The sequence below is a fragment of the Geotrypetes seraphini genome, chromosome 9 (genome assembly GCF_902459505.1).
Source record: "Geotrypetes seraphini chromosome 9, aGeoSer1.1, whole genome shotgun sequence".
Lineage (NCBI taxonomy): Eukaryota > Metazoa > Chordata > Amphibia > Gymnophiona > Dermophiidae > Geotrypetes > Geotrypetes seraphini.
The window spans coordinates 71,144,870-71,170,643 of NC_047092.1; the positions used below are offsets into that span (position 1 = coordinate 71,144,870).

The 25,774-nt window shown below is 43.1% G+C and overlaps 1 protein-coding gene across 6 annotated transcripts in view; it reads left to right on the forward strand.

Annotated features, from left to right (window-relative positions):
• Positions 1-7,119: 7,119 nt before the first annotated feature.
• The window catches only part of SLC16A7 (solute carrier family 16 member 7), a 323,799-nt gene continuing 305,144 nt past the window's right edge, over positions 7,120-25,774 (forward strand). For 3 of the 6 annotated variants that reach the window (XM_033959550.1, XM_033959552.1, XM_033959542.1), the window contains exon 1: positions 7,120-7,156. The gene's annotated coding sequence lies outside the window, so the exon portion shown is untranslated. Of the gene's footprint in view, positions 7,157-7,251; positions 7,270-21,147; positions 21,181-25,774 lie in introns of those variants that run through there. The other 3 variants (XM_033959545.1, XM_033959547.1, XM_033959544.1) reach the window with 3 other exon arrangements.

Sequence of the window (25,774 nt, forward strand, 5' to 3'; positions counted from 1 at the left end):
TGGAACGCTCTTCCGGAGTCTGTCGTGGGGGAAAACACCCTCCAGGGATACAAGACAAAGTTAGACAAGTTCCTGCTGAACCAGAACGTATGCAGGTAGGGCTAGTCTCAGTTAAGGCGCTGGTCTTTGACCAAGGGCTGCCACGTGAGCGGACTGCTGGGCACGATGGACCACTGGTCTGACCCAACAGCGGCAATTCTTATGTTCTTATGAATTTTTAAGAAGCTTGATACTACTGTAGATGAACAGTGTTTTTGACTTTGCATATGACAGTTTGGGATGAGATCTTTTTTTTTTTTTAATTTATCATTTTAATTGATCATACAAGCATAATAAACATACTCGATCACAGATTTGTAATTTCCAAGAAGAAAATAATCTAACGTGGGAGCGCACAAAAGAAAAAACATTATTATTTAGTCCACAAATAATATGGAGTCAAAGAATAGAAAGAAAAAGAAAGAAATAACAATCTATCGTGTTAGGAGCATCACAAAGGGCGCAGGAAGCTGCCAGTTCGCGCTACTCTTTTGGAACGGCAACAGAACCAATTATAATTTCACTACCTTCTTTAGCCACAATAAATTCTAACAATTGTTTGGGCTCAAAAAAAAGAAAATTTTTCCCACCATATGTAACACAAGATTTTGACGGAAACTTCAAAATAAAGGTTGCACCTAGAGATATGACTCTCGGTCTATAAACCAAGAAGTCACTTCTTCTCTTCTGTGTCGCCTTTGAAAAATCAGGAAATATACGTATAGTTGAACCCAAAAATTGAACATTCATATTTCTGAAATAAGTCTTAAGTACTAAATCTCTATAGAACTCGAGAGCAAAAGTCACCAGAAGGGTAGTCCTTTCCATTACTACATCAAGAGAGCTTTCTAAGAAATTTGCTAAGTCAATTTGTGTACCAGGAACCTCAATCTGTGTTGGTGTAGAACTAATTACATTAGTTTTAATAGATAAATATTGCGCTCTTACAATTGGTGGTAAATTTTCACTAGGTAATTGCAAAACTTCATGCATATATTTGCGAATTATTTCAATAGCTGAGATTACTGGTGAGCGAGGGAAATTCAAAATTCTCAAGTTATTTTTGCTTTGGTAAGTTTCAATATGTTCTAATAACATTTCTTTCTTTAACAATATCCAATTGAAGATCTTTAACTTGTGAAATTTGTTGTTCATGTCTATGAATAATCTCACCATAGTTTTTCAGGGTTCCCTCTTGGTGTTCTACTTTAGAGTTAATAGCAACATTATCTTTCCTCAAAACTGCCACTGCTTTCTGTAGATTAGAATCCATAATTTCCTTTGCCTTCCAAATTTCCTCCATACTCATGACAGGAGGTCTTTCTAACCTTCCATAAATAATCACTTCTCCCCCGGTATTCTTTTCTTCAGTTTCCATGCTTGAGATCGGTGTAGAATCTCCGGCTTGATCTTCAACCCCACAGGGTCTCCCAGCCGCTCCTCCAGGGCTACTTGCTTCCATTTCCTCTATTGGGGACTTCAGCACTGCCTGTAACATGGGACTGGTGGTTCCGGGCTGGCTAGGTGCCTGTCTTCCTTCGGGGCTTAGCACTGCCCCATTGCCGCTAAGATCCTCCATCAACAGTGGGGTTCTCCTGATGCTTGCTGCGTCCTCGGTGTAGCAAGCCGAGCCAGACCATTCAAAGTGGTCTGAACCAACCCCCTCGGAGTCGCGGTCGCTGGAGGCACAGACCGCGTTAAACCTTTCCTCTTCCCCATCATGCAAACTTACACCGCAGGACCGGTAAGTTGGAGAAGAGTTGGTTCAGGACCAAATTAGTCCCGCAGCTCAGCGTGCACGTCTGCTCCTGATGCCATCTTGACTCCCTTGCAGAGGTTGGGATGAGATCTTTTTAGAAGACAATACAGCATAATGTTATTCTGGGGTGAATATTTGTTTTAATTGTTTTAATGCTGTGTGCCTTGACAATTTTATTATAATCATTATGTTGTTATCCACCCTGGTTGAAAGAAGGCTTCTGAATAAACATATATGGAGGTCAACTAATTCCGTCCAATGCTTATTTACCATGTGTTATATAATGATAGATATGTTTGGAATAAAAGAATGAAAACAATCTGATTGTAGGTCCTACAAATGTGATTAGCTGTTGTGTAAAACAAGTAAAAGATAGCTTGGAAATGGCAATCAAAACTGACTGTTTAATTTTCCCACAAATGAGAATGGCATGACATGAATTAGAGTTATAGTTAAATATGCTCTCCCTTCACATTGCTGCTGATGAACTATTAGTTTCAGAGAAGCATGGCTTAATACAGGGGTGCCCACACTTTTTGGGCTTGCGAGCTACTTTTAAAATGACCAAGCCAAAATGATCTACCAACAATAAAATTTTAAAAAACACAAAGCACACTGTACGCAGAGAAAATGTTAATTATCATTTATATTCTGGGTTTTTTTCAAAGAGATCAAGGCAGATGACTTTATGCAATGTCACTTCAGTAACAACCATACAAAAATAGACAATAGCGGGTTTTAGCGCAGGGAGCTGCGCTGAATGCCCTGCGCTGCTCTCAATGCTCATAGGCTCTCTGCGCTAAAAAACGCTTTTGTGGTTTAGTAAAAGGGGGCCATAGTGCAAAATATAGACTGCAGATTTAAATTCTCAAAATGGCCACATTTTGATCACTAAATTGAAAATAAAATCATTTTTACTACCTTTGTTGTCTGGACATTATTCAAATCTTGTTGGTCTCAGGCTCTGGTTGTCTTCTGATAACTCACTTGCCAGGGTCTCCTGCCCATTTGTTGTTTTCTTCTTTCACCATGCTAACCATCCATCTTCCATCTCTGTCCAACCCTTCTGTTTCCCTTCCCTCCCCCCAAGTCTGGCATCTTTCCTTTTTTTCATCACCATCCACAGATCCACCTGTTCTCAACTACCCTTTCATCCTTCATCTCTCCCTCCTTCCCCACCCCCAGGGTCCACCATCTCTCCCTTTCTCTTCCCAATTACCTTCCTATCCAGTATCTCTATTCCTCCCTCCATACCATCCCTTGTTTCCAACTTCTTCCCTGTCTGTTCCTTCCCTCCCTAAATCCCATTGTCCACCATCTCTCTCCCTCTCCTCTATTTTTAAGACCCATTATTTCTTTTCCCCAAAGTCCGGCATATGTCCATCTCTTTGAACCCCTTCTCTCCCTCCCTCCATGTACTTCTACACCAGGACCCCCCAGAAAAAGAAATGTACATGTGTTTCACTTTACACCCCCCTCCCCCGAAGGCCTGACCCCCCCCTTGAAGGTCTGCACATTCCCCCCCAAAGGTTGACTCCCCCCCTGAAGGCCTGCACTACCCCTTGAAGGACTGCACCCCCCCCCTCCCGAAGGCCTGCCCTCCCCACATCCATTTACCTAATTCCAGCAGAGAGCAGTCTGCAGAGAGGATCGCTGGTACTTTAGCGATCCTTGCAGGTTGCCATAGGCCTCAGGAGCTGTCTTCCCTCTGCCCCAATCCTGTCTCTGACTCAGAGGAGGGGCAGGACCAGGCAAAGGGAAGACCTGAGGCCTATGGCAACCTGCAAGAATTGCTAAAGTACCACCTGCCACCGGCTGTCTCCCATTCGTCCCCTTTGGAGATCCCCACAGGAACAAGGAAGTTAAATTAATAGAATACTTAGGCACAGGAAAACAAAGAAATGCAGAAGAGACATACCTCCAAGAACTGCCCCATGTGTCACAATGCTCATTAGTGGAACTGAATAAAAAACAAGTACAATGGATTTAGAAGGGGTGCACAGCCGGCCAGGTCCGGGTCATCCTGCCCTTCCTTTCCCCCGGTCCGCGCTCGGGGCTAGCGCCTGCCTGGTCCCGCACCGACGCTCGAATGGTGCCATCAACTGCCGCGAGTCTGGCGATAACCAACAGCACCATTTGCGTGGCGGTACAGGACCAGGCAGGCGCGAGCCCCGAGCGCGGACCGGGGGAAAGGAAGGGCAGGAGGACCGGACGGCTGTGCATCCCTCCAAGCCGTGCACCCGGGGCGGGGGCGGGGGCGGACCTCCCCCCCGGTACGCCACTGATTGGGAGGCCGATTTTGGGGGTTTTAAAATTGTATATCGGGCAGCACTAGGCCTCGGCTCTTACCTCAATCATTACAGACGCTTCTATTTCTTGTGGTGCGCTGAGCTCCATCCCCCACCGACCCTTCACCCCGCCCTTCCAGCACTCTGATTGGCCGGCATTCTTCAAGAGGCGGGCCAATCAGGATGGGAAAAAAAAGAAGGGAAGAAGGGAACCCGCTCTGCGATCGACTGGGGTTGCCTGAGCGAACGACCTGTCGATCGCGATCGATGTGTTGGGCACCCCTGGCTTAATAGTTTTCTCTTCTTGTCAACAAGGTTTTCTTACTTATTGGTTCTGGACCCTTTATTCCACACCTATTTAGGCTATGAAGAAAAATATATCAAACTAATATACGACTCTCTCCAAATCACACACTGCATATTCAACTGAGTTCATTAAATATGTATTAGAGAGATGGGGAGCTTAAATGCCTAAAGGTAAAACTAAACCCTGTTTCTTCTTTTCTCAACTCTCTGATTTATGTTAATGTGACCCAGGTCACTAAATAGCCCCTGTTTAATATATAGTCGACTTCACCTAAGCGCACGTTGGTTAAGCGCAAGCTTCGGTTATCCGCACCTGACCACCACGGTCCCTTTTTTTTTACATTAAGTCAAAGGACGTAAATTCCGGATATTTTCAATTCTGATAAGCACAAAATCCGCTTATGCGCACTGATGTCATAGGTTTCACCTCTATTCTTTCACGATACGTTCTCTCTGGTTAAATGCAATCACGTTCTGATGTGGATGAGCCACGTGTTTTGGAACTGCAGCCAAGGCCTGGCCAGGTGTTCAAACTTTTGGAACTGCAACATGGCGTCACGTGGACAAAATTCATTGTCTTTGGCTGAACGTGTCAATGTCTTAAACAGACTTGACCAGAGGAAGAGTCAGGTCTCTATTGCAAAACATTACAGCGTTCATCCTAGCCAGAGATCTTGGATTTACAAAAAAAAGTAAGCAATATTGAAAGACTGTCAAAACAACAGCAATCCTACCAGAAAACGGAAAAAAGATTGGGAAGGATAGGGACATTAAACAGGCGTTGCTGCGATGGTTTGTTGAAGCTAGAAGTCGACAACTGCCAATCAGTGGACTTCTGTTGATGGAGAAAGTGGTACAGTTATCTGAAGAACTGGGCGTAGAAGATTTCAAAGCAACAAACAGATGGTTAGAGAGGTGGAAAGTTCGTAATGGCATAAAATTTAAGAAGCAGCATGGCGAAAACAAGATGCGGATGAGTTTGGTGCAGAAAGATGGATCATGGAAGTGTTGCCATCAGTCATAAGTGGATTTGAACCATGTAATGTTTTCAACGCCGTTGAGACGGGCCTATACTGGCGTGCCATCCCTGATGGAACATTGGCTTTCAAACACAGTGAAGCTGTTGGCTTCAAGGTGCCAAAGGAATGATTGACATTGCTGCTCAGTTTCAATATGGATGGTAGTGAAAAGCTCGAGCCACTGGTGATTGGGAAGAATCGAAATCCTTGGTGCGTCAAAAACATAAACCCCTGCCTGTTGAATATGAAAGCATGGATGACAGCGACATTGTGGATTGAATGATTACAGAAGCTTGACAATCTGATGAGAAAATGTAGGAGGCACATTGTAAGGTGACGGGTCTTAAGCGCGCGAGACAGACGCGCGCTGACAAACTAGCGCCGACAATTCAGCGCAGGACTTCATCGCACTGACGAAAAACCTTCTTTTCAAGGGCTCTGACAGGGGGTGTGGGGGGAACCCCCCACTCTACTTAATAGGGATCGTGCTGGCGTTGGGGGTGTGTGGGGAGGGTAACCACCCACATTATACTGAAAACTAAACTTTTTCCCTAAAAAAATAGAGAAAAAGTGGAGTTTACAGTATAATGTGGGGTTACAACCCCCCAAACCCCCCAATGCCAGTGCAATCAATATTAAGTAAAATGGGGGGGCTTCCACCCCCTCCACACTCCACACCCCCATCGTTTTTCTTCGGCGCGATGAAGTCCTGCGCTGAACAGAGGAGATTGAGAGGGGACATGATCGAAACATTCAAGGTAATGAAGGGGATAGACTTAGTAGATAAGGACAGGTTGTTCACCCTCTCCAAGGTAGGGAAAACAAGAGGGCACTTTCTAAAGTTGAAAGTGGATAGATTCCGTACAAACATGAGGATGTTCTTCTTCACCCAGAGAGTGGTAGAAAACTGGAACGCTCTTCCGGAATCTGTCATAGGGGAAAACACCCTCCAGGGATTCAAGACAAAGTTAGACAAGTTCCTGCTGAACAAGAACTTTCACAGGTAGGACTAGTCTCAGTTGGGGCGCTGGTCTTTGACCAGAGGGCCGCTGCGTGAGCGGACTGCTGGGCATGATGGACCATTGGTCTGACCCTGCAGTGGCAATTCTTATGTTCTTAATTACTTCCAATTTTAAAAACAATATTTTTCTTCAAGTCAGGGACACTGATATAGCTAAGATATGTAGCATGGCCCTTTTGACCACATCTCCCCCACACTGAACAAAGCTCATTGGCTTCGTATACACCAATGCTCCATCTTTAAACAATTAATGCTAACCTTCACAAATGCTTCTACGGCATGATCCCCAACTACATATACTACTCTCCTTTCTTCCCCTATAATGCACTATGAACATGTCCCTTCCAATATTTTTCATATATGTTAAATAAAATATGCCTGAGCATATGTTATTTCATTTTTTTTCTAGAGTTTTTGCAGTTGGCAAAAAAGTTTCATTTCAATATGTTTCTCTCTTTTTAATTGTTATGATGTGATAGTCCTCTGTGGATATTTTATATTACATATTTTGTTTCTTACTTGATATTTACTATTTAATTAATTACATAGTTTCTATTATATCACACAGATCTCATGTATTAAAATGCTGTATATATAGCAACTTTAATGGGTTTTATCATATAGAATTGCATGGGGCTCATTCCCCTTTAAATTATGTTTGAGCATGCGTAGCTGAGTTTACTTTCATTTTGTCCCTGAGAGCTGCTCTATCGGCACCTCAAAGGTTTGTGCTTCCTCTTTTCTAAATTTAATGCTAGGACAATAATTGGCTTCAAGAATGGTTTGGGGACTTATTTTCTCATATTTAGTATTGAGATAACAGTGTTTTAAAATAAAGTAAGACATCATACGTTTGTTTTCTACCTCACAGGGTTTTTTTTTTTGTGTGCCTTTGTCTATTTTACAAACACTGCGTCTGTATCAGCCCACTATTTCACTTTGATTGTTTTTAATAGATGCTAATATCTCCTAAAAATCCTACTGATGTTCTCTCATGTTGTTTTTTTGTCAAGATATTGCTACTGTTGTTAATTTAAAGCCATTTGTTGCTGCTGTCTGGATACTAGCATGGCATAGCAGGACAATTCTTTGTTAACCGGCATTCTGCACTGCCACAGTGCACATTTGCTGATTATTACCTCATCTCTTCTTCGGCTTTATATCCTTTTGAGCTCCAAATACTAGGGAGTTATTTTAATTTTGCATAGGCTTAATTGGTCTGGGGGTCTACCACACTTATCAATTGTTTGTATTTAAGTTTTGTGGTATATGGTATTGTTTTATTATGAATATCACATTTTGTTTTAGTACATGTTGCAAATAAGCAGCATGTTGCATTGTTTATAACCTGTTTTAAAATCAGAGCTCAGCTATGCATAGTGAGGACAGTAGTCTTCTAGTTTTGGTATAGTGTAATTTGCAGTTTTATAAGTGTTGTTATATTGTACTGCTTATCTATAAATCAAAACGATCTTTAAATTGGTGTCTGGAATTGTATTATGTCTATAAACAGGTGCATTAATCTTGGAGAAACATTAGATATATTAAAGCATTAATATGTGGTTTTGCTAAAATCATATATCCTTTTAAAGTATTGGATTACTTTTAACTATTTATTTACTTTATATATAGTTTATATACTTTCTATTATTTTTTTTTATTGTTTTAAGCAATTGATTTGTAATTCCTCTGTTAGTAGGATTGCCATCAATACGAGGGGCCGCTGAAAAGTTCTCAGCCCAACCAAAAAAGAGAATGAGGTGGAGCCATGAAACTTGCAAGTTACTCCACACGTTTTGTTTCATTTCATATCATTGAAACAAGCTGAGCATTGTTTTATCCATCTCTTCTTTCCTAGATTAAAGACTCACATGCTAGCTTGATCCCTGCAGCTATGCCCCTGACCTCTACAGTTTCTTGCAGCATCACAAGCTCTAGGCCAGGGGACCCAAAGTCCCTCCTTGAGGGCCAAATCTAGTCGGGTTTTCAGGATTTCCCCAATGAATATGCATGAGATCTATGTGCATGCACTGCTTTCAATGCATATTCATTGGGGAAATCCTGAAAACCCGATTGGATTCGGCCTTCAAGCAGGGACTTTGGGGACCCCTGCTCTAGGCAGTTGTTAACCAGCTCATCCACTGCTCTATTTATTATTCTTACTTGATGGGCCTTGCCCATTTTCCTAGCTGCCTCTTTTCACATAGTCCTCTTCCCCATAGCTTTACATCCCCTTCCCCATAGCTTTACATCCCCCTACTGAAGACCACTCTCAGGTACATTCAGCCATTGTTCACAAATATATATATATACCCTCCTAATGTTTTCACTAAGGTCATTTGAAGCATCTTTCTTCCGATCAGCTTATATGAGCTGCTACCCAAAAGTTCGGGGAATGTGAACAGCGTGCATGAACTGGATATAGTATGCCCTTCTGTCGCTAGAGGTGTCTTGCAGTATGCTTTGTGAATCAGTGTGCCAACGGGCGTACTGCTGAGTGGTCGCGTTGTTTTGTTCTGTGCGATTATGTAAGGTTGTATTTTAGTGAGTCGGTGGATTGCGATATGACGGATTTTACTGAGCAAAGAATCTGCATCAAATTTTGTTTCAAACTTTAAAAACTGCTGCAGAAATCCTGCAGTATGCTCCAGGAAGCCTTTGGAAATAATGCCATGTGCCAAAGCAAAACCTTTGGTACAAACGCTTCAAGGATGGACAAACATCTGTCCACGACGATGACCGTCCGGATGACCGTCAACAAGCACAACCATAGCAAAAGTTCATGACACTATCCTTGCAGATTGTAGACAAGCTATCCACAATGTTTGAGAGATAGTAGGACAGTCATACTGTGAGATTTTGAAGCAGTTGAGCGAGAAAATTCAGCTTAAACGCCCAGACAAGTGGAAAAACAAAAATTGGTTGCTCCACCATGACAACGTGCCCGCTCACACATCACTCATTGTTCGACAATTCCTGACTTCCAGAAACATTACAGTGATTTTCCACCCTCCCTATTTACCAGACCTTGTCCCCTGTGATTTTTTTCTATTCCCCAAAATGAAATTATGACTGAAAGGGCGCCATTTTAACACGATTGAAGAGATCCAGGCAGAAGGTCCTCAAAGCACTCACCCAAGATGACTTCCATAGATGCATGGAGTTATGGGAAAACTCTGGGATCGCTGTATACATTCTCAAGGGGATTACCTCAAAGAAGACGGTGGAAACTAGGAGTTTCGGTAAGCAATTTTTTTTTTACAGTTGAATTCCCTGAACTTTTGAGTAGCACCTCATACAGTAGTTTAAACTGCATTGGGTTCTGTGAATTGTAAGTAGGTGAGCATTCCTAATGGAGGGAGAAATGCTGGAAGTTTCTTAGATATAGTGAGAATATTGCATTCACCTGCAATATGCTGCTTATGGATACATTTTCCCTATTATTCCCTGCTTCTCCTTCTTGCCTATCCTTTTAATATGGTGCTCTCACAATATACTTCAGCTCCACCTTCTTCCCAGTTAAATGTTGGTTGCACATAAGCTGCTGCCACCCACTACAGTGGGAGAATTTAGGAAACACCTAAAAACTTACCTGTTCTTGAAATACCTAGGCAACGAACCAGGACATCAGCCCCCCCTTGTAACACCATCACATACCTGAACTTGTAAACTATTAGCCCTAACCCCCAATCACTAACTATGAACCACCCCACTCAATCCATGAACTATTTCCAATTCTTTGTAAGCAGCACGGCACTTCTTGGTCCTGCAGCACACAAACTATTGTTATCATAATTAATGTTGGTATTTTCAGATGTATACTACTAGACTCTTTAATTTGTTGTATTTACAGCTTCTCTTTATTGCATTTACTTACAGTTTCTCTCTATTGTAAACCGCCTAGAAGTCGCAAGATTGTTGGCGGTATATAAGAATAAAGTTATTATTATTATTATTATTATTACAGTGCTGAGAGGAAAGGGGGAAAAAAGTGAGGTAAGGCAATGGCGATTGTTGGGAAGGGGCAGTGACATACTATGGTTCTCCAGTGTCCATGGCCCACTTACCATTTACATTTGCACACATCCCCCAGCACACACAAAAAAATGCAAGAGCAACATACTTTTGCCTCAGGCTGGGGGCTTTGTCCCCTCCTGCCCCTCAATCAGTATGCCCCTGGGAAGGGGAAAAGAGGAAAAAAGAAAGGGCTGTTCAAAATATAAAATGTCATTCTTTTTCGTCTTATAAAAGTAATAAATATAATTTTTAAAATGATGATACCTTTTTTGGGACTAACTTTTGATTAGCCTTTTTTTTTAGAAAAAAAAAAAATTATATTCCTCATATCCTACAATTCTTTGCATATTACAGATTATTCAGGTACTCAAGCATTTCTCCCTAACTGTCCCAGCGGGCTCCCCCTCTATCTAATGTACCTTTCAAAGGCAATACCTTTTTCCTCGGATCAGGAATGAAGAAATGTTGGCAAATGCCTTTTGTTATAAAACAGTTTGAATGAAGACCAAGAAAAAGAATAGACAAAAGGAGTGAAACTTACACAGGACATAAAAAGTTTGTATGCTTACATTTTCTCTGCAAATAAATTTTATTTCGTTTGGTGTTTGGCTGTTGAATCCAGGATAGTCTTCTTGACTTGGCTCTGATTCATCACACATTTTCTGTCCTTTAGCTCAAACAGTATCTTTTACCCTCTTGGTACATTCTGCAATCATACATAGAGTTTTTCAGCATTTCCACACAAGTTTATATTTCTATAAGTAGAGAATGGAAGTATAACTTCCAAAGTTTAAGAGAATAACAGAATGAAGGAAAATGATTGTATTGTAGACAAACCTGGACTGATAAACTGTGTTGGGTATGTCTAGTATATTATATGTGGTAAGCTTCCAGAGGTTGTGATAGGCCAGAGCACGCTACAGGGGTTCAAGGAAGGTTTAGATAGGTTCCTAAAGGATAAGGGGATTGAGGGGTACAGAAAGAAGTAGAGGTAGGTTATAGGAATAGTCAGGGACCACTTCACAGGTCATAGACCTGATGGGCCGCTGCGGGAGCGGACCGCTGGGCGCGATGGACCTCTGGTCTGACCCAGTGGAGGCAACTTCTTATGTTCAGTGATCATGTGCAAGGTGTTCTTAAGGGCTTCTTGCATCATAGAACATAAGTGGACTGCAGGTCTTCTAACACCAGTTGTGTGAAGAACAGTACATATTGTCTAGGAAAGTAAATCTAGTCAAGAAACTGATTTTCAGGAGTAGGAGAGGTTACAAACACTTATAAATTTGTTGAAGATATGAATGTTTGTTCTACTCTTTGTGTGGCAGATGTACTTTTTTGTTATTTAGACATATTAATTGCAATGCATAGTAACCAAGACCTTCTTTAGAAATTATTTTTTGGGGAGACCAAGATGGCCACCCGAGTAGACATGTCATCTCTTTCCACGCTTATCTTATCCTTTCTGAAACACCGTGGGAAGACCTTCTCACAACCTGCTCAGTGGGTGATTTTTCTGGTATTATGACAAGCAGAGCTTACAACCTATGCAAGTTCTCTTCAGTGCAAACCAACTGCTCATGGAATGCGAAGCACCCAAGCTTTGGAGCAAAGTATTGCTTAGCCCTATGGATCCTATTCCTTCTCCATGTCCCAGTGTTGAGTCACTGCCTGGATCTTTTGGTTCGGTGTAGCAGAGGAGATGATCCACTGGGGACAAACAACATGAGGAACAGGAACTACAGCAGGGAAGGACTGAAAGACCAGTTCCGGATGCTAGAAAGGAAGCTGAAGACCAGAATGCAGAGGGTAGCGTTCTCAGAGATCCTGCTGGTACCCAGAGCCGACGAGAAGAGGCAGACGGAGCTGCAAGCAGTCAACACATGGATGAGGTGCTGGTGTGAGGAAGAAGGATTCCACTTTGTGCGCAACTGGATGACATTTTGTGGGAAGAGCAAGCTATTCAGGAAGGATGGACTCCACCTCAGTGGAGACGGAACAAGTCTACTTGCAAGCAACATCAAGAGAGAAATTGAGAAGTTTTTAAACTAGGAAGAAGGGAAAAGCCGAGGATACCATGCAGGAAGATAGTGAGGAAGACTCACTGGATCATAGGCAAGACAGAAATCCTGATGGATCGAAAGGGACACAAGAGGGAAGGAATTGTAAGAAAGTAACAGGCTGCAAATTCAAGTGTATGTACACGAACGAAAGGAGCCTAAGGAATAAGATGGGAGAATTGGAAGCTATGGCACAAAAAGGCAACCTTGACATCATCGGCATCACGGAAACATAGTGGAACGAGGACACTGCTAATGGGATACAAGCTATACTGCAGAGAGAGTAGATCAAAAAGATGGGGATATTGCCCTATACATCAAAGAGGGAATTGAGTCTACCGAAGAGAACACGCCGGAAACAAAAAAATAAGGTAGAGTGTCTATGGGCCAAAATTCCAGGAACAAAAGGAACTGAAACAAAGATCGGCATCTACTACCGACCCCCAGGGCAGTCCGAAAAAAATTGATGGAGAAATGACGGACGAGATTAAACGCAACTGCAAGGGAGGCAATGCAATTATCATGGGTGACTTCAATTATCTGGGGATAGACTGAAACCTAAGCACTTCTGGCTGCAGTAGGGAGACCAAGTTCCTGGATGCTGTAGGTGATTGCTTCCTGGAACAACTTGTCAAGGAAAATAAGAGAGGAAATGCAATTCTGGACTTATTCTAAATGGACTATGAGGAGAAGTAGAAGGGAAGCTGGGAATCAGAGATCACAATATGATCCACTTCAACCTGAACACAGCAACAAAACATCGATCCAGAACGACAGCCATGGCGCTGAACTTCCAAAAAGGGAATTACGAAGGGATAAGACTCATGGTGGGGAAGAAGATTAAGAGGAGGATAAGCACTGTAAAATCACTAGAGCAAATGTGGTCTCTTTTTATGGACATAGTCACCGAGGCACAAAATCTATATATACCACGTATCAACAAGGGATCCAAGAGGAAAAAGAACAAGGAACCAGCGTGGCTCTCTGTAGCGATGAAAGAAGCGATCAGAGACCAGAAGACTTCGTTTAAGGAATGGAAAAAGTCAAAAACTGACAAAAACTGTAAAAAGCACAAACAACATAAAAACAGGTGCCATAAGGCGGTAAGAGGGGCCAAAAGAGACTATAATGAAAAAATAGCCAAGGAGGCAAAAAACTTCAAGCCGTTCTTTCGATATATTAAGGAGGCACGACCCACGATGGAAGCGGTGGGGCTATTGGATGACCATGGAATAAAGGGAGTGCTAAAGGAGGACAAAGCCATCGCTGACAAACTGAACACATTTTTTGCATCTGTATTTACCGAAGAGGATATACACATCATTCCGGAAGCCGACAGGCTATATGCAGGAAACGAAGATGGGAAACTGACAGGGTTGACGGTCAGTCTAGAAGATGTATGCAGACAGATTGATAGGCTTAAAAACGATAAATTCTCGGGACCAGATGGCATCCATCCGAGGATAATCGAGGAACTGAAATGGGCTATAGCTGAACTGCTTCAACTAATAGTCAATCTGTTGATCAAATCGGGAAGGATTCCGGAAGACTGGAAGGTGGTGAATGTTACGCCGATCTTCAAGAAAGGTTCGAGGGGAGATCCGGGAAACTACAGACTGGTGTTTCTGACCTTGGTACCAGGAAAGATGGTAGAAGTGCTGATTAAGGACCGCATCATTGATCATCTTGACGGACACAATATGATGAGGATCAGTCAGCACGGTTTCTGCAAGGGAATATCTTGCTTGATGAACTTGCTGCACTTCTTCGAGGGAGTAAACAGGCAGATAGAAAAGGGTGACACGGTCAACTTTGTATATCTGCAATGTGACATAAATACGCTCGAAAAATAGGCCCCGACATGGCAAATGAGGTTTAACGTGGATAAGTGTAAGGTGATGCATGTCGGTAACAAAAATCTTATACACAAATACAGGATGTCTGGTGCGGTACTCGGAGAGACTCCCCAGGACAGAGACTTGGGAGTACTAGTCGACAAGTCAATGAAACCGTCTGCGCAATGCACGGTGGCTGTGAAAAGGGCGAACAGAATGCTAGGAATGATTAAGAAGAGGATCACGAACAGATCGGAGAAGGTTATCATGCCACTGTACCGGGCCATGGTGCGCCCTCACCTGGAGTACTTCATCCATCACTAGTCGCCATACATGAAGAATGACACAGTACTACTCGAAAGGGTCCATAGAAGAGCGACTAAAATGGTTAAGGGGCTGGAGGAGTTGCTGTACAGTGAGAGATTAGACAAACTGGGCCTCTTCTCCCTTGAAAAGAGGAGACTGAGAGGGGACATGATCGAAACATTCAAAATACTGAACGGAATAGGCTTAGCAGATAAAGAGATTGTTCACCCTCTCCAAGGTAGGGAGAATGAGAGGGCGCTCTCTAAAGTTGAAAGGGGATAGATTCTGTACAAATGTAAGGAAGTTCTTCTTCACCCAGAGTGGTAGAAAACTGGAATGCTCTTCCGGAGTCTGTTATAGAGGAAAACACCCTCCAGGGATTCAAGACAAAGTTGGACAAGTTCCTGCTAAACTGGAACATACTCAGGTGAGGCTGGACTCGTTTAGAGCACTTGTCTATGACCTGGGGGCCGCCGTGTGAGCAGACTGCTGGGCATGATGGTCCACTGGTCTGACCCAGCTGCTGCAATTCTTATGTTAAACATTCAAGATAATGAAGGGAATAGACTTAGTAGATAAAGACAGGTTGTTCACCCTCTCCAAGGTAGAAAAAATGAGAGGGCACTCTCTAAAGTTAAAAGGGGATAGATTCCGTACAAACGTAAGGAAGTTCTTCTTTACCCAGAGAGTGGTAGAAGACTGGAATGCTCCTCCGGAGGCTGTTAAAGGGGAGAATACCCTCCAGGGATTCAAGACAAAGTTAGACAAGTTTCTGCTGAACCAGAACATAGAAACATAGAGTATGACGGCAGAAAAGGGCCGATGGCCCAACAAGTCTGCCCACTCAAGAACCCTCCCTCCCTCGAGAGTCCATCTATTAAGCATTCCTCTTGAGCGACCCCACCTGTCTGTCCCATCATACCTTGAAGTCGAGCGTGTTACTGGCCTCGACTACCTGATGTGGAAGACCACATGAAGAAGTATTTCCTGGTGTCCCCATGAAACCTCCCCCCCCCTGAGTTTTAGCGGATGCCCTCTTGTCGCCGTGGACCCGTGATGTATTCTATCATGTCCCCCCTTTCTCTGCGCTCTTTGAGAGAATATAAGCGTAGTCTGCTCAGACATTCTTCATATGGGAGATCCTTAAGTCCTGAGACCATCCTAGTGGCCATTCGCTGAATCGACTCCATTCTCTTCACGTCCTTTATATAATGTGGCCTCCAAAACTGAACACAGTACTCCAGGTGAGGTCTTACCAAGGATCTGTATAATGGTAGTATAACTTCAGGCTTGCGGCTGATAAAGCTCCTTCTGATGCAACCCAGCATTTCTCTTGCCTTTGTTGAAGCTTTCTCCACCTGGTTGGCTGTTTTCATATCTTCCCGGTTGATTACTCCCAAGTCCCATTCTGCTACAGTTCTTGTTAGGTTTTCACCATTCAGGGTGTATGTTCTGCATGGATTTTCACTACCAAGGTGCATAACCTTACATTTTTTGGCATTAAAATTCAGTTGCCAAGTATTGGACCATTGTTCCAGTAAAAGCAGCTCCTGCTTCATAGTGTTTGGCATTGCGCTAAAAGGTTCTGCTGCGTTGCCCACAACGTTGCAGAGTTTAGCATCATCAGCAAATAATGTAATTTTGCCACGAAGTCCCTGAAGCAGATCCCTTACAAAGATATTAAATAGGATCAGGCCCAAAACCAAGCCCTGCGGCACTCCGCTGGTCACTTCCGATGTTTTTGAGGGAATACCGTTTACCATCACCCTTTGAAATCTGCCACTAAGCCAGTCTTCTACCCATGCAGTCAGTGTTGCTCCTAGGCCCATTGCATTCATCTTGTTCAATAACCTACGGTTTGGGACACTATCAAAGGCCTTGCTGAAGTCCAAGTACACGATATCCAGGGACTCTCCCCCCATCCAGTTTTTTTGTTACCCAGTCAAAGAAGCTTATCAAATTGGATTGACAAGATCTTCCCTTTGTAAAGCCATGCTGGTGTGGATCCTTTAATTTTTTGTCATCTAGAATTGCATCCAATCTGTTTTTTATCAATGTTTCAATGAGTTTACACACTATAGATGTGAGACTCACTGGTCTGTAATTTTCAGCCTCTGACCTGCATCCCTTTTTGAGGAGCGGAATAACATTGGCAGTTTTCCAGTCCAAGGGGACTTTTCCCTTGCGCAGGGAAAGATTGAAAAGCTCAGCTAACGTTTCTGCCAGGACATCTCTCAATTCCTGAAGTACTCTGGAGTGTAGATTGTTCGGGCCCATAGCTTTGTTTACTTTTAGTTTTAATAGCTCGTGGTAGACATTGCTCGCGGTAAATTCAAGATCGCGGAATGGGTCCTCCGAGCACCCCTTTGTCTGTAGCTGAGGTCCGGATCCTGGCGCTTTGCAGGTGAAGACCGAGCAGAAGTAGTTATTGAGTAGTTCTGCTTTGTCTGCGTCCGAGTCAACGAAGTTACCGTCAGGTTTCTTTAGGCGCACAATACCTCTTGTGTTTTTTTTTCCTGTCGCTAACGTACTTAAAAAAGGATTTATCCCCTTTTTTTAACCTGTTTTGCTATATTTTCTTCCATCCAGAGTTTGGCCTTCCTCACTGCCGCAGGTAAGGCTAGTCTCAGTTAGGGCACTTGTTTTTGACCTAAGGGCTGCTTTGGGAGCAGACTGCTGGGCACGATGGACCACTGGTCTGACCCAACAGTGGCAATACAGGAGGGGCCTAAGGCTACTGGGCCTATTACGGTTGGCCCAGGCGCCTCAGGTCCAACCTGTGGGCGGTGTTTGAGCCTCCTGGGCCAATCAGGCCCTAAGGCCAGCCATTCAATGGATGGCTGGCCTGCCGGCCAGTCTTAGCACCCGTCCGTCTGGCCAACGAATTTAAGGTACGGGGAGGGGTATTGGGGGTGTGCAGGTCAGCAGGAGGGGGCCGATCGGAGGGGGGTGCGTCGAGGGCAGGAGGGCCTGGGATCCCTCCTGCCCGTATCTTAGTGGGAGTGGGGGTAGGGGGTTCGCCTGGACAGGAGGGCTTGGGCTTCCTCCTGCCTAATCGTAATCGGTGGGGGTGGGGTGGGTTCGGGGTGCCGTGGGGCAAGAGGGCTTGGGCTCCCTCTTGCTCCGATCATGTCAGGGAAGGTCGGGCTCGCTGGGGCAAAAGGGCTTGGGCTCCCTCTTGCCCCGATTGTGTCGGGGAAAGTCGGGCTCGCTGGGGGCAAGAGGGCTTGGGCTTCCTCTTGCCCCGATCGTTGTAGGGGGAAGAGGGGGGATTATATAACCGGTGTTGTTTTTGACAGACACAGGTTACAGAATCCAGCTTTTAGGCGAAGGACTGGCTTCTCCTTCACCTAAAAGCTCTTGTTTTGGGCATTTGGGAGTTAGACTTTTTTTAGGTTGACTATATGTTGTTAGTGTAGACGTAGTGGTGGTCTGGACGTTTAAACAGCTGAAGGTAGAGGCAGGCCATTATAAAAAAAACACCTCCTTTTGGATGTTGTTGTTTTTTTTTTTTTTTTAATAATGGACATTTTCCCTGCTTCTGCATTCAATGTTTAAAGCCTTAGGCCAAAAGGAGATTTAGACGTTTTTGGTGTTTTTTTTTTTTTTTTTAATTATGCCCCTCCATGTCTTCTAAACTCTTGCCTACAGTAGCACTGAGTGGTGGACAAATTCAAACTATACTGTGCTGAAATCTAAAGTAGAAACTACAGAAGTTCAGTAGCAACAGGTTAGATTTAATCAAACTACTTTAATGCAAGATAAACCTATATAGAAATTGAAAAAATATGAGAATTGTTTTAATAATCTGAACTAAAGGTTACTAAATCTTCCTATTTCTATCACAAAAACACCTAAGGAGTTATTTTATAACTTCCTGAAAAAAGTCTTTTAAATATGGAGAAGTGTGTTTTCCAGCATTTGGAGTTTACTATATTCCATTGCCTACTAAAAAACAACAGTAATTCTTTGAACAGAGAAATATTTCCTTGGATAGTTTGAATCTAACCAGCATTCTAGAGACTTCTGCAGATGAGAACTACTTTGCAGATGTGCTTCTCTGTTGATGCTGTTTGGTTTTTCAACCAGATAAAAAAGTATTATTGTGTCTCCTTTTTTCAGAACTTCTGGTTGTAACTTTAAAGGGGAGAACGTTTCTGTTTTCCCTAATGTCTCTATCTGGACTCAAACATGTCGGAAGTGCTTTCTTTCCTATTGCCAACAAGATTTACTGTTGGGGCTTCTTATTGATTATGGTATCCCTGTAAATATGTGACTAGTTTGAGCAATGTGTTATTTCTTCCTGAAGAATCCAGAAAGGGCAGAGAACACCAGGTCTTCAAACAATACAGGATCATAGTCCAATCCCTTGTATTAGGACTAGTAGATTACTGCAACATCCTCTACCTACCATGTCCTACAAACTTAATTAAACAACTACAGACCGTTCAGAACACAGCTCTCAGACTAATCTATTCACTTGGAAAATTTGACCGCATCACCAATGCCTACCTAGACTCACACTGGCTGCCGATACGAGCCAGAATCCAATTCAAATTATACTGTCTATTATACAAAGTAACAAACGGAACTGCACCTACCTACCTAAACAATCGCATAAATCGAAACCTTTCACCCAGAATAAGGAGAACCCAGAACCCATTCTTCTACCCACCACTCAAAGGTACTCAACGCAAGAAAATGTATGACAGCTTCCTAGCGACAAAAGCAGCGAAAATTGACCCCACCATCTCCAATCTTTTGACCACAACAACTGACTTTAAAGCATTCCGAAAAGAGATAAAAACACTACTATTCAAAAAACATATTCAGTTAACTTACCCTCCCCCACCTCCCATCCTCTCTGCAAATATCCCACAAACTACCAATCCCTCTGGTAACCCCTCTCTATGTCACAAAATATAATCTGAAACCTCACTATGTAACTTGAAACCCAGCTATCTACCAATGTAATGTATCCTCCTGGAAATGTCCAGCTAACTTCCAATGTAATATAACTTCCTGGAAATGTCCAGCTATCTTCCAACGTAATGTAACTTCCTGGAAATGTCCAGCTATCTTCCAATGTAACTTCCTGGAAATGTCCAGCTATCTTCCAATGAGTAGAGGAAGTTCAACAAAGTCTTAAAGAAATAAAATCTAATACCCTGATCTATTGTCAGGGTATGGCTGGACTGAGGAATAAAGTGGAGAAAATGGAGTATTATACCGGTAGGTTGAATCTGCGTTTTATCAACTTTCCTCAATCCAAGACTGTAGCCCCCATTGAACTGCTTAAGAAATATCTGATGGAAGTTCTGGGGTTCCAAAGGAGACTGTGCCTCCATTTTCTCGACTCTATTCCATGCCAGGGAAGAAACGGCAAACTTCTGCCCAAGAAGAACTATCTATGGACAGTTTGAATGTAACACAAATATTAAAAACATCTTTGGAAGAAGAGTGTATAAGAACAACACTCCTAGTTATATTTTTGAGTCCGATAAGGACTGGGTGATGAGAATGTTTTTTCGTAACTCTGATAAATTGTTTTTGGGAGGTAAAGTATGGGTTTTCCCTGATGTCTGTGTAGACACACAGGAGAAAAGGAAGCAATTTTTGGCTCTAAGCCCTCAGGTGATAGCCCTGGGTGTTCATTTCTTTTTACGATTTCCTTGTAAATGTTTAATATTGTATGAGTCAAATAGGTATCTTTTCTTTGATCCCAAACAATTGGAGGCTTTTCTTGAGAATAAGCATAAAATACGCTTAGAACCGCAAGGCACAGATGGAATAGAAGTCACTAATATAATGTAATGTAATGTAATAAACAAAAATATAGCATGTATTAATGAACAATAAGCTATTTAAAAACTCTGATCCCTGTGAATTATTGGCTTTAAACAATTGCCGTGTTTCTTTTTTAAGAAATTTGTAAATTTGATTTGCCAGAGATGCACGTTTTTTCATAGATTCTTCAAACTTCTGTTTGAGGTTCACACACTTCATTTCTTTAGTTGCAATAGGAAGCAAAGAAATATTCTGGATTGCTTTGTGTCAGTGTTTTTATACAGCAGAGGAATCCGTTTTCACTGAAATCATTTGCTTGTGACTTTAAAATGAATTATTCAAACAAAATGAACATTTGATATGAAAATCATAGCAAGTTGTTTTCATATAAAATTGCAGAAACATTAAAGAATCTTATGTAGGATGGGAAGTAAAGAAACAGAGACTTTCAGTTCTAGAGTCAGTCTTTGAAAGACCTGGCAGTACTCTGAATAGCAATGAAAGGTTATACCTTTACACGTGTTGATGTATGTGAGTCACTCTTTTTGAGCTGGCATTTGGCAAGGTAAATGGAAAGGGGCATGTCAGCCAGGGAGCCAATCAGTGCAGGAAAGAACTTTCATACACACACACCATTTCATGTTAAGTTGTACCCATGCCACAAGTATATGAAGCAACAGTAAATAGAGATCTCTCCGTGTGTCGGGAATAGTTTTTTTTACTTGAACTACAATCTGCATTACCAGGTAGTGATTTCTTTTACTGCTTAAGTGCGGGGGCCTAGAGCTAGGTACGTTTAATATGCTACATTGTTAAGCCAATGCAAACATTGCTGAATTGTATTTATTATTCTAAGTGTGTAACCATATGTATATATTATACCATGAGTTGTTTGCGAAACAATTGTTACCTATTCTTGTAAATAATTTTTATTGTTTGTTGAAATCAGTGGGTTTTATCTATTGGTTATACCGCATCCTGTGTGACAAATTCAACCAGGTTTGTGAAGGGGAAAGGTAATTGTGAAATTGCTTGTAAAAGATTATGAGCGGAAGTCCTTTTGGTTTGTTGTTGCTGTTCATGAATATGTATTGTGCTAGAGTAATATGCTCTAAGCTACAGGTTTGTCTGGATCGTTGAAAATAAAATGTGCCAGGATACGCAAACTCAAACATTAGACAAGATGTGCCAAAAATCAAAAGCAAGTCATACACCAGCACAGTCTTGGTACTCTGTTATGTAAGGCCCTTTTAGTTCTCTGCATCGTGCTGCAAAATCTAACTCCTGGCTGACACAGAAAATAGTACAGCCAAAACTTCTCAAGTTGTGCTGCAGATCTGTATCATGTCTGCAATGCAAAGTATGTCAATTTATTGACATTTTTAGGTCATGAAAAATTATTGCGCAAGAAGGGAAATGTTTTAATATATATTGAAAGCCACTTTATTACAGCTATTGAACAGCCGGCAATTAAGTTATTGCATGTACTGAATTTCCATTAAATATTATCTTTGTTTTCCCTAGGCAGGGTTTGCTTAATGTACTTTTTGAATGCAGATCTCCGAATTGGAATGTCTTTTTTTCCAGTCCACATCTATTCAGTGCTAAATGTTAACAGCTTTTGCTGGATACTTTTCTAGGAGACCTTTGGCCAATTGAATTTTCGATATAGTTAATATGCATGAGATAGATTTACATGTATTATCTCCATTCTTTGCAGATCTATCCTATGCATATTTTTTGTGGATATCCTGAAAACCAAACTAGTCGGGGTCTCCTAGGAAAGGTTTAGGAACCACTATATGAAACAAATCTTAATTTCAAATCCTATTTTTCCTTCATTTGCTTTCTTTAATATTTTTAAATGCATTAAATCTTCTAAATTAAAAGTGGGTTGATAATCCAGTGGCAGATATTTGTTGTCTAAGAGGTGCTACAGAGGCTGTGCCCACAGACTCAAAGTGGGGTGGGGTGGGAGGTGGCAGAATTGTGCTTAGATTATAATGGCTATGAAATTCCTGACTTTTCATAAGGCCCATGCTTATTGAATGAACCTTTCTACCACTGTGCTTTCCTAATAGCCAGCTCCTTGAATGCTTTCCCTTAGCTTATCATGCTTCATGTTCCTTCCAGTTTTCTCTTTCTGCTGAGCCCATACTATTGGGTCATCTGGAGACATGTGTGATATAATTGCCATGGAGTTTGATGGATTTGCAAAGAGTGAAAGACAATTTTTCCTAATGGGTGACTTATGGGTTCATGTGTGCTCACTTTAAATGGAAACCAAGAGTCTTTTCACTTTTGTTGGAATACGGCCCCTAATTCTTTTCTGATTTGAGAAGGATCAAGGCGGGTTCTGAATGGACTGCAATGAGGCTTCTTAATCTATTTTCTGTTTTCTTTGTGGCATACAAATTACCATAATTGGTCAGACTACCTGCATACTAGAACATGTTTGAAGTTGTTTCTAAGAGTATTGAATTAACAATTAGAGAATGACACGGGGAAAAAATCTGTCCCCGTCACTGCACCGTCCCCGGCCCACCATCCTCTGCACCGCCGTTCCCTTTACCGCCCCGTCACCGTCACCGCCATCCCTTTCACCACCCCGTCACTGCCACTGCCATCCCATTCACCGCCCTCGTCACCGTCCCCGTAGCATCCATATAAGCCTCATTACTGCGAAACACCATGAAGACAGAAGAGAGTCCTGCCACTACTACTACAGCACTGAGAATCTGTTTCAGTGCCTCTGCCCTGTAGTAAAAACAGAACATAAAATAAATCAATTGACTTGTCCTCCCTTGCAATGACGTGTCCCCCATGTTCACCTATAGCTCGAATCAGGTCAATTGTGCACACTAAAAATGCAGGAGGATCTGGAACGTGAGCGCAGGCAGGCAGTGATACAAAAACAACAGACACCCGACCGATTGCAGCGTTCTGCCATCTCCCTCCCTCCACCTCACCTTAGATGTAGAGTATACCGGCTTTCTTTTTCGCCCAGCCGCACGTGCGGCTGCTCATTTGTTCAATATTCTTCTCTGACGTAACCGGAAACAGGAAGTTGCAAGAGAGGAGAAGATTGTTCAACTCGAGCAGTCGCGCGTGCGGCTGGGCGAAAAAGAAAGCCGGCATACTCTACATCAGTGTTTTTCAACCTTTTTACACATGTGGATCGGCGGAAATAAAAGAATTATTTTGTGGACCGGCAAACTACTAGGACTAAAATTTTAAAACCCTGTTTCCGCCCCATCTCCGCAAGCTCAGTCACCTCAGTAACTATAGAAAAATAAATTGAAAATAAAATCATTTTTCCTACCTTTGCTGTCTGGTGATTGATTTCATGAGTATCTGGTTGTGTTTCCTTCTGTCTGTGTATCCTTTCTTTCTTTCTGCACTCAGGCCCAAGAATTGTCCCTTTCTATTACCTCCCTCTTTCCTTCCTATGTCTTTAGTGCCCCTGGTACCTCCTTCCCATGTCTTTAGTGCCCCCTTCCCATGTCCTTAGTGCCCCTTCCTGTCATTAGTGCCCCCAGTGCCTCCTTCCCATGTCCTTAGTGCCCCTTCCTGTCTTTAGTGCCCCCAGTGCCTCTTCCCATGTCCTTAGTGCCCCTTCCTGTCTTTAGTGCCCCCAGTGCCTCCTTCCCATGTCTTTAGTGCCCCAGTGCCTCCTTCCCATGTCCTTAGTGCCCCTTCCTGTCTTTAGTGCCCCCAGTGCCTCCTTCCCATGTCTTTAGTGCCCCAGTACCTCCTTCCCATGTCCTTAGTGCCCCTTTCTGTCTTTAGTGCCCCCAGTGCCTCCTTCCCATGTCCTTAGTGCCCCTTCCTGTCTTTAGTGCCCCTAGTGCCTGCCTCCTTCCTATGTCCCTCTCACTGCCTCCCCTCTGGCCTCGGTCTGCAAATTCTCAGCATGTGCAGCATGCTAGGATGAGCCTGCCTGGCCGAATACAATAATGCAGTAGATATTTACCTTTAGAGCAGGACTACCCGGTAAAGCTTTTAAACCATGATTCGTGGCAATGATTTGAATTTATCTGAATTCTGAAACAAATCAGACTTGCTTTTACAGCGATATAGGTGTCATATAAAGTGTAAATACACCCTCTCTCTCCTTCCTTTGTAGTTATCCCATCCACCATACCAAGAATTTTTGTCCCACCCCCACCCCCGAAGCCTGCCTGCCTGTCTAACTTTCTCCCTCCGTAACCAAAGCCAGCCTGCTGCTTCCTTGCCGCTCAAAAAAAAAAAAAGCCTCCCTCCTTTTCCCCTTCTCTTACCGCCATGCTGCAGCTGCTAAAGCCGGAAGTCTTCTTTCCGACTCAATTCTGAAGTCGGAGAGGATGTTCTGAGCCATCCAGGCAGCGATTGGCTGGCCCAGAACGTCCTCTCCGACGTCAAAATTGACGTCGGAAAGATTTCCTGTCGGCTTTAGCAACTGAGAGCAGGGGAAAAGGAGAGGCTTTTTTTTTTTGCGCGGACCGCCAGAAGTTGAGGAACAGTGCTCTACAATTCTAAATTAAGGTGGAGGGAGGGAGATGGCTGGGTGGGGACCACGCGATCCTTGATTGCCTCACTGCGGAGACAAGTCCATTCACCGCTCCACGGGGCGGTGAATGGCCTTGTCCCCATCCCCGCAGAAGCCACTATTTTTTCTTCCCCGCTTTGGCGGGTAACCGCCACCGTGTCATTCTCTATTAACAATCTGCAGAAGAATCCATTCAACTTTCAGCAAAATATTTTTTGCTTAGTTGTCTACATAAAGTAATGTTTTATATAAATAAGGGATGGATTAGACTAGACTTTTACTAAGGCACGCTGCTACCGCCACTGCTCCTGGCTGCTACCGCTTCTGCTGCTCCCCACCCACTTGCCGTCACAACTCCAGGAAGGTAAGGTAAGGGCTAGCGTGCAGCGATTGCACGCCGCTGGCCCAGAAGCCCTCCCCCGACATCAGTTCTGATGTTGGAGAGAAGGTTTGGGCCAGCCAATCACTGCTTGTCTGGTCTGGAAGTTCTCTCCAATGTCAGAATTGACGTCGGAGGAAGGATTGTGGGCCAGCGGCATGCAATCGCTGCACGCTGGCCCTTACCTTCCTGGAATTGTGGCGAGCAGCGGATTGGGGGGCATGGAGGTGGAATCGACAGTGGGTAGGCAGGCTTCGGCGCAGCAGGGAGGGAGGGAAGAAGGCAGGTTTTGGCACGGCAGGGAGGGAGGGAGGAAGGGAACACTAACTTGGGACATAGAAAGGAGGGAGGGAATAGAAAGGGACAATTGTTGGGCCTGAGTGAAGAAAGAAAGATTGGATACACAGTCAGACAGAAGTGCAACCAGAGACTC